This window comes from Micromesistius poutassou (assembly GCF_964030765.1).
Source record: "Micromesistius poutassou genome assembly, chromosome: 19".
NCBI lineage: Eukaryota > Metazoa > Chordata > Actinopteri > Gadiformes > Gadidae > Micromesistius > Micromesistius poutassou.
Window position 1 is genome coordinate 9385568 of NC_140289.1, and position 10467 is coordinate 9396034.

The window sequence follows — 10467 nt, forward strand, 5'->3', positions numbered from 1 at the left end:
GTAACATCAAGTTACATCTGTTGTATCTAAATTCTAACTCAATAACATCAAATAACAGCAAGTTCAACAATAGAGAAAATAAAAGTGCAGCTGTGTCATGACTTGTATGAAGGTCAAAAAAATAACTTATGAGACCTATCCCTGCATGAGTGGCTGCAAAGCTGCAAGCTTAATATGTTAAAATGTATTTCAAATTTTTCAAAAATCATTATTAGTGACACATCTACACAATATGGGAGCAGTGCCCCCGGCCGAGAAGCGAGCTCGAGTGTCAGCGGACACCCTATCGGACGTAGAGGATTCCAGTGATGAGGCTCTGCAGCATCGAGACGAAGCTGCTGCTTGATTACACCTAAGGATGACTCTTTTGGTGTGTGATCGTGGTGGGGAGAGCACGGTCGTTCATTTCCCAATATTGCTCAGATTGACAGACTTATCCTCGCCATCCCTGCTCAGCGCATCCAGCGCAGTAATTTAATGCTTAACTAGCACAATTGCTACATTAGCTTGGTACATTATGCTAGCCATATACTTTATAGCTAACAAAAATGTTGTCAATAGAATTAACTTATTTTGTGCATGAATTTGCATCTAATGATCTTTGTCTTTTGATATAATTGTCTCAGCAGCACACCACCCATTTAACAACAGAGGACCCAGATATCCCTTTGGAGGACACCTATTGCTGTCCATGTTGTTATTTCACTACGACTGAAAGACATGGAATACTGTATCACCAGATACAGATTATTATTACCAGATTATTGAGAGAAAACATATAGTCTCCTTTCCCCTCCTAATCAAGCATGTGCTTCTGTTTGTGGATTGTGTGTGAGGTTGTCAGTAGCTCTGATTGTGATAATGTTGTCTCGCAGGTTATCTCATCTGCAAATACACCCGGTGGTGCAGAGACGCTGCACATTTTCACTGCATAAATTGCCAGAGAACTATCGTACGTAGAAATCAGTTTCTCTCTCACCTGAAGTCATTCAATGAGACACCTGCACCTCGTCCTTCAGCTGCACCTCCACCTCTCGCCCCCACCATGGCGTCAGCTGCACCTCCACCTCTCGCCCCCACCGTGGCGTCAGCTGCACCTCCACCTCTCGCCCCCACCGTGGCGTCAGTTGCACCTCCACCTCTTGCCCGAACAGTGTCTTCAGCTGCTCCTGCAGAGGCACCACCTCGTGTGCTGGGTCAAAAGCAGCGAACTGTTCAGTGTATCCATTTTGGACTGAATAGACGCAACTTGCGAATGCACATAAATAGAAAGCACTTGGACAACAAGCGGGACATCACAGCTCAATGTCATCTGAGGAGTGAGTGCATTGATCCTGACGGGGTTTTTGTTGTATTAAAATCATTTACTGGACCCAGCACACCTATAGGAAAAAACTGCAGCTCCCATAACCTCGCTCTTCAGCCATGACAAATGTGGGAGACACACCATGAACGGTTTAAGAACAGTCATTTATTTAACAAAAGGCAATCAATTTAACTAATCATTAACAAGGTGTGGAGTGTGATATCAGTGAAAGTAGTGTAAGGTGTGCATGAGGGATGATGTTGTAAGGTGCATCCCAGAGGTGGGTGGTGATGTAAAAGGCCACGACCATGTCGATGGAGTAGTGCTTGTTAGCCGCCACAATGAATCAAATCCCAAACCGGTTTAGCAACCAGGAGATGGTGTGCATCAGATCCCAAGTTCGTGGAGTGTCTGCAATTGAAAGGAATCATGAAAGGATAAATCTAGTGATATATACTTTGTCAACAAATTCCATGAGAAGAAAAAAAAACAATAGATAAGTGATCCTACTAGGTATTAGTTCTGTAGCCAAATCCTGGTGTGGCATAAACATGGACACAAAGCATTTTCATATATATTTATGAATAAAAATAAATAAATGTTCACCCACCAACCCATGGCCCATTTATTGTGAAAGCCCTGCACAGAGCTGGCAGAATTGAGAGCAGAAGCCAGGGTGTGAGTTCTGAGTAGATGCCCTGCAGCCCCCCTCTTTTCCCCTTTCCTGCAGCCTGTCGCTAAATAAAAACAGTCCTTGTTAGAGGGCCACCCTTTATTTTCTATGGATTATCACATTGAAGAAACCTTTGGTGTCTAGAAGTCCTCGGTCAGTATTCTACCCATAGAGATACTCACTGCAAGGTTCTATTTTTGTGTCTCTTGGGTTTTATTACTTGTAATTGCAATGTTTACTTGTGTCAGTTTTAAACGGCTACAATTATTAGTTATTAAATTATTTATATCCATATTTATTCTTTTTATTTTACTACTACATGAGACCATCATTACTGCCTTATGGATGGCCATGGAATGGGAATAAATTTGTCTTCAAGTACTTGGTCAACAGGTGGATTTTTCATTTGGCAAACGTTGAACCAATATCCAAAAATAAAAAGGGATAGTATGAGTTTTGTGCTGTTAATTTATGCAAATTGTTTCCATCACTGGAAAAAAGTGGGCCGGTATGGGCCTGAAACTCCCGGGCTGAAAATGGGTCCCACTCCGGCCCTTGGGTAGTGAGACAGGCGAGGGTTCGGCGGCAGGAGGGTAGTGAGACAGGCGAGAATTCAGCAGCAGGAGGGTAGTGAGACAGGCAAGGGTTCGGCAACACTGTTCACGGGAATGGGTAACTTTCATGATAAAGATGGCCACAACACCTTCAGAGGGCAACATGACCACACTTCAACTAATCAGTTATGAGAGAAGCTACAAAATAATTCTAAATAAGAACAAAATATTTGTATACATGTCTGTATGTTTATTGAACCAACATACAACGTTGTACATACATTTAGTATTTTCCATATAATACAACACGTTTGTTTTAAAAGAAACAAGAACAGCCACATGAGTGATATGTATTTTTTTCAGTGCAAAGGGCTCATATACATCATCATTCAATGATAGCACAAAACTGACAAACAGTGGCCCAACATTAAGTACAACAACTAGCAACTAACTTTTTATTATTATTATTCTTTGTTCTTGGTCTTCTGTTTGTTCATTTGTTTAAATTCCATGCAGAATTTAAACTAATCATGAATGTAAAAATGTGGACTGCACTTGTGTTTCCTTCAATACAAGTACAGTACAATACAACATTAGTATTGGCCAAAAACAAACCATACATATGTACATCACATTGTCAGTCAAATTGTACATTTGACTTCTTGCACTTTGGATGCAAATGTTGGTGGTGGAGTGAATGAGTGAATGAAGTGAGGCATCTATAGGTGGCTTGCACCTTTGACACTGGGATGTAGAATAACATGCACATGTATGCTGTAGCTGCTCACTGTGTAAGTCCTGCAGAGAACAGAGCAAAGGCAACCTGGCTGTGAATGGAGTGTGTGTGTGTGTGTGTGTGTGTGTGTGTGTGTGTGGGGGGGGGGGGTGGAACACACTGATCAAACATAATGTTCTCCATGCAGTTGCCTTGACCTCTATTCTCTATCGCAGCACAACTGGTCGTTTCCCATATGAGCAACAATGTATCCTATTCACAAAAATCATTAAATGGTTTCAGTGTGTATGCATGTGCGTGTGTGTTAAGTGCGCAAGTGTGTGTGTGTGTGTGTGTGTGTGTGTGTGTGTGTGTGTGTTAATCAGCATGTGTGTGTGTGTGTGTGCATACTTGCGTAATATTTGAGGAAGACTTGAGAAACACGCAGATTTAGAAGTCATGCAAATGTTTTGGTTGTGAATGGACTTGAGTAGTCCATTCAGTAGTGGCGTAGACTTAGATGCAAACATACACATGCTTGAACACACCCATTCACGCACACACCCACAGGCACACACACCCATGCACACACACACACACACACACACGCGCATGCACACACACACACACACACACACACACACACATGCACACGCACGCGCACACACACACACACACACACACACACACACACACACACACACACACACACACACACACATACACACACACACACACACACATGCATGCACATACACACACACACGCACACACATGCGCATGCACACATACACACACACACACACACATACTAGACGGAGGGGTCAGTCAGGCACTGTGGTGGGAACTTTCACCTCGTCAATCGTTTCTGTATAAACTGGTTAAGAATAATGATAATAATGATCCAAACTTAACAATTAGGCTAATTTAATTTAATAAACCTACATTAACATACGACAAACATGAAATAATCTGAGGCCTCACAATAATCCAAGGCCCAGGATGGAAGTTTAGGCGTCTCTCTGAGAGCTCTGCAATGAGAAGTCCAATGCAAAAGCAAGGACTTCCTATAAAGTGGCACAGGTCTCAGAAATGCTGAGAACAGCTCTGCTCCACACATGATGTGTGATGGAAAAATCCATGTTGTTTCCGTTCCTCATGTAAGCTCTGTCTCCTATTCCACCCTACCTGTTTAGCGTTAACTAATGTTAACCTTTGTGCCTGGGATAAACCGCTCACGAGGGACCAGGGATCCCCTTATGCATTCTTCTACCTGATGAGAACACAGGAAATTTTGCCCTTTAGGTAAATATCATTAGATTTGATCATTGACAATTGTAATGTGGGGCCTCATCTGTCCTAGACGCAATATTTCTTAAAGAAATTGCCACGACAGATAATAAAGTCATAAAGGAGGAGACGTACCGGTGCTTTGTCAGTTGGATCCTTTGAACCTTGACCTCCCTAAAGGGGATCAGGGAAAAGGCACACTCAACAAATCGCAGTTTGTTGAAACAGAATGTGAATATATAATTTTCCCATTACAGCATTGTTTGGTTGCTTCTCCCCGCGCCATTTTCCCCTCCTGATCCTCCTGCCAGTGTAACGGATGCCAACTGGCCTGGGTTAGTTGGCGGTAGTACGTCGTAAATCCTCACACCCCTAGCCTTAAGAACGCTTCTAGCTGCTGAGTTAGAAGCCTGGGCTTTTAGCTCAGTGGTTAGAGCGTTCGACTCGCAGGTTCGAGACCCGCGAGCGGTCAAACCGGCCTCTGCTACACCAGGAGGTTCATCTCCCCTCCACTCAGCACTCACCTTCACCACCCTCTGGGGGATCCCTACCAGCATCCTGCTCTCAAACAGACAAAATGTAAATTTTCTTATCCTAAAGTTGTTTTTACTTTGTAATAGTGCAAATGTAATACATATTATTGAAATGCATGAAAAAACCCATCCTTAACACAACATGGTTCAATTATTATTTTCAAATAATAATAATGTCATTCAGAGTTAGGGTTTTTATTAGAACTAGAATAACCCCCATGATCATCACACTGAAACACCCATGCTAACGGAGCAGTGCTAAGGCTGCACCGCGGACTAGAGGAGCCGGCAGGTTTGGAAATGGAGGGATGCGGGCTGGTGTTTGCTCCGGGTTGAGCTTGGTTCCATGAGGCAGAGGGGTCATGGGCAGGGCGGTTTCCAGGAACACATTACTGGGTGAGGAAGAGCATTGGGCAGTTATCCATTAAGGAGACAGCAGGGAGCAGGTGAGTATAGCCCCGTACTGTTTGCTCTCTCTTAGCTATATCCAGGCAGCGCTGCGGTTCTGCGGTTGTATCTGACCCATCATGTCGAGCGTACGCCTCCTACTATCTTATTTAGATTGGTTCTTTGCACCCACTTAAAATGATTTTCCAGGAGCTGATGGGGCACATTTGCTAACCGTAACCCTTGTAGAGAAAACCTGAGAAACGTTCTGCAGATTTAGAAGTCATGCAAATGTTTTGGTTGTGAATGGACTTGAGTGGCGTAGACGCAAACATACACATTCACACACACACACACACACACACACACACACACACACACACACACACACACACACACACACACACACACACACCTAAAGTATGCAGTAAAGAAGTGTATGGTAGATAAGAAGTGTATGGTAGATAAATACATGTTCAACAGAAATACAGCAACCACTATTTCAGTATTCATTAAACCATTAAATCAGGGCTGGAGAAACGTTTAAAAGGCTACTATACTTGTATACAGCGAACAGTTTATATCGTATACTATACTGCACATGCTCTCTTTCGCAGCCTACGTCGTTCGTTGGTAAGGTTGGTCTGAAGCGCTCATAGAACCTTCTTAGCTCTACCGTTGCTCCTGGAGCTAGTCGCCGCCACTACAGTAACCTTTAGAAATCCCTGTTGCACATGGAACTGCCACATTGGCAGTATCGTGTTTCACCAATATTATATACAGTACAGGTACAGCAGGCGAGGTCAGCTCGACTCGCTTCCAATAATTTCAAAAACTCGCAACTTTAAAAAATGATTGTATTTATTTTACAATTCAAAAATGAACAAAACCATCTTCTAAATTAAGGAAATGATACTGGGAAACGAATAAACCATTATAAGCTACGAGTGAACTTAATAAGCGGTCGAAAGATGTTTTTCAACCACCGCCTCTTTCCTTTGACGGTGCGCAAAGCCCGCACACAGACTCAGCATAAACAGTATTATATAATAGGCTAAATAAATTATTCAAAATTTATCTTTCATTTCAAAATGTCTATTTTCATAAATAATAAGTCTGACACCTTACTAAACAGAAAATCAGAAAATAGCCTAATTTGAACGGCTGCGACAGATGTAGGCCTAATTAAGGATGTGATTGCCTCAATCTCCTCTGTTTCTATATTTTCTATATGTTTTTTTTTAATCAGTGTATGCTATCGCCCATGGTTAAATGAATGTTAAGGCCTACTAGAAGGATTTCGAGCAAAGACTGCAATTTTTTAGAACGCTATCATGCACCTGCGCATGAAATGGAAAAGCACGTTTCAGCACGTTGTTTCTGGACAGCGATCTTTACGAATGATGTAAGGAGTGTTTCCTAAGAAGACTCCTAAGAGACCGTTCGGCTGATGCCGTTGCAAGGAGTCGCCAAAGATTGAACATGTCAAATCGCCAGGTCCAGTTTTAGAACGCAATGATGTGGCTATTTCTTTTGCCAATCAGGACACAGCACAGAACAATTTAGGCTTATTAAATACAAGTTGTAGATGCTAACGGTATTATCTTTGGTTCCAGAACAACGATTGTAGATAATGTTAGGGTTGAGCTAATTAACATTATTTTAACGGGACCAACGGTTACCATTACACGTTAGCCGTTGTTATGGTTACATGCTGCCAGTCTGACATGCCTCCATTCCGACACCGCACTTATTTTACATGCCCTGCAAATGTATAAATCAGTGTTCGAATTACGTGGGAGCCAGAGGGAACCGAGCTCCCAAAAAGGCAACAAAGTCAAAAAACTGAGGGGGTCTCTCATATCTGCAGGTGTCATTGTGGCATTGTAATTTCATCACAACGCTCATTATCCATCCCTGTGCTGTCTCTTACCATTAAAGACGTTAAATTAAAAATATAGGCTACTATACGGGACGTAGACCGACTCATTTTACGGATTCCAGATTGCCTTTCCATCGTTAGCATTCATCAGGTGAAAACTAAATGTCAAGGGAAAGAGGCGGTGGTTGAAAAAAGTATTTTGATCGCTTATTAAGTTCACTCATTGCTTGTAATGGTTTATTCGTTTCCCTCAGCTTTTCCCTCATGCCTCAGCTTTACAAACTGTTCTCGTTAGTGGCAACAATTGGAGCTACATCTGCAGGTGTAGAAAGGAGCTTCTCCTGTTTAAAGCGGCTCAAGTCCTACACAATGGGCCAAGGCCATTTAAGCAGCCTAGCTCTGCTGGCCATTGGGAGGACACTGGTCAAGCCACTGGAAAGGACAGCTAGTTGGTATGACAGAGTTATATAGCGTTTCCTTGAAAAGGAATGGAGAGCAGAATTTACATATAAATAAATTTACAATTTATATGATGTAGGCCGAAAATGAGCTTCCCCTCTTTGAAAGACCAGCAGCCGCTACTGCAAGTCATGACTGTCCTGATCTGAATACAGGACTTGAAGTTCAGACCTCAGGCTCCCTGAATCAAAGTGATGGCCAACTACCAAAACGATATTAAACTCGAACAAGGAAATGTGGGAATTCTGTTCAACTGAAACAAGGAATTGTCCAATTCCGCCAAACAATTATCAAGAAATAGGTTGCAGTTTGTCTTTCGACTCGCTTGCAAAATCAGCAATGGGATTGAGAACTAAAGAGAGCTCCGGCGACGTTTTATGGTTCAAAATCGCTGTCAATCAAACAGCAACTCAGTCTTTCGCAGACCCTCCAATCATCACGCAGAAGCCCAGCATCCAGGCCAGCCCACTACTCCATTCACCCCCAGAGATGCTGAGCATCAGTGGGAGGGAGTCGACATAATCGCAGCATTATCCAATGACCGTTGACTTTCAACGCACGAAAAGAAACTGTTCTATGCAGCCCCAAGTCGATGGACGTTGACCTTCCACAGGCAAATGCACTGTGACACTATGGGAATGTAGGAGAAGGAAAAGCCGAAGGCCTTTAATGCCTCTGTACAGCAATATGGAGAAGAAAAAAAAATACACAGCGAACATTAGAAGAACCAAGCCCAAGAAAGTATGTAGTACTAGAGTGCTCTAATGGTTAAAGAGCAGCTCTCTCACTCTCACACACTCTCACCTTTGTATGGGCCAGAGAACAGTTCCTTACGGTATAAAACCTTAATACAATGTTTAACATTTAACTTTAATTGTGGCTATACTTAGCTAACCTTAAAGGTTGTATCAACGATTCAAGGCCGAAACATAAATGATCACATTCATCTGATCTTTCCTTACGATCCGCTAGCTGCCTGGGCCCCGAGCCTAAGTGGGTCGTAAAGTTCATCGTACGAGCATCGTAGAGTTTTCAGACCGTTTCCCGAAAGCATTGTTGCGTAACGACGCCGTTAAAACCGTCGTAGCTAACGACGGCTCCAGGGGTACTCATAGAGCGCTAAGAGCATCGTTACTATAGCCTCAGTGGAGTCACCAGCTGGACATTCCGTGTATTGGATGTGTTTTATTAAAACACGTCATCCAATACCACTGAATGTCCAGCTGGCGCTATTTCGCAATACCCCAAAAACAGTGGTTACCGCTGATATATTACTCGTAGACTACTGTTAGATTTAAACAGCAAAGACAGAGACATGTTAGAAGTCAACACAAATCTAACTTATTGCAGCAATTTAAAATTCCAAAAATACATTCGAAAAGTCGCAGTCGAAATGTACCGATCAAACGCCACGTCACAAGGCAACTCTATCACAAGGCATATAATAAAATCAAATGATTCCATTGCTCGTGTGGGAGGTCGCTTGCGGGCTGCACTTGCTGTCTCCCTCTGATTTTAATTCAACCATTGTGGTTAAATGTCCTCATATTGATCAATGACAGAAGACATACTGTAGGCTACATGAATCATGCTGAGACCAGCGGGTGTCGGAGAATTTCTGCAGGCGTTATTTGTTGCGATTGTTTGGCATAAAGAACGAGTTGAGAGAGTTGAGAGCGTGGTTTCTGCAGTGAATGTAGACTACTTCGGGAAACTGTGCTGCGATGCGTGCCTTTCCCACTTACATTGCCCGCAACATCATACCCCTGCCCAACAATATGGGCAGGAATCGATCTAGACCAGCAACAGCAATAGCCGTGTCAATGCCTCTGAATTTGAATGATAATGAATTATTGAAACGTTGCATTTTTAATGTTTACACCAAAGATTCTAGACTAGAGAGTGCATGCCAATCAATGAAACCTGATGCGGAATCAGAGAAAGTCTGCCATCTTTGCAGAGCAAAGCATGTTTCAGAAATCAGCACATTTAGATAAATGCTATAGTTCTCACACAGACACATTTTTTATTTTTCTAATATGGAATTATTTCAAGGGGGGAAATGTTGTGATGTTGTGAAATGTATGCACGGTGCGTTCAGGATTAGGACTAATATAGCATATGTCGGCCTAGGCCTAATCAATTGTGTTTTGATTTGTAGCATTCATATTAGTTATTTTTTTCGTAGGCTACTCTGCTGTTGGCCTTGATGGGGAGATATTTTTTTGCGGCCACAAAATATAGTTTAATCCAACAACATTCCTGCGTCTCCCCTCCCACAGAGCCCATTTCAGCACCATGTCAGTGGACAGCTACAAGCCTACGACGTCGTAAGAGCAGTGCACGCGTGTTCATGTTAAGAGGAGTTTCGGGAAACGCTCGGAAAAAAGTTCCGAAGCATTCATCGTAAGAATGATCGTACGAGCGTGGATCCATCGTTATCGGGAAACGGGGCCCGCCGGCCGTCAAAAAAACGCGTCTCTGTAGGCAGCCTATGCTCCGAGATCGTACACAAAATTGTACTACCAACCACTCAAAATAAAGTATGAAAAGTATAGTATTCTAACCAATCACCGACAAGGGGTGGGTGTTGTGGGGTTTTGCGCTGCGTTTATGATCGTTTTTACTGGATGCACGAAACACGGAAGGGAGGGGCGAGCTGGCTCTG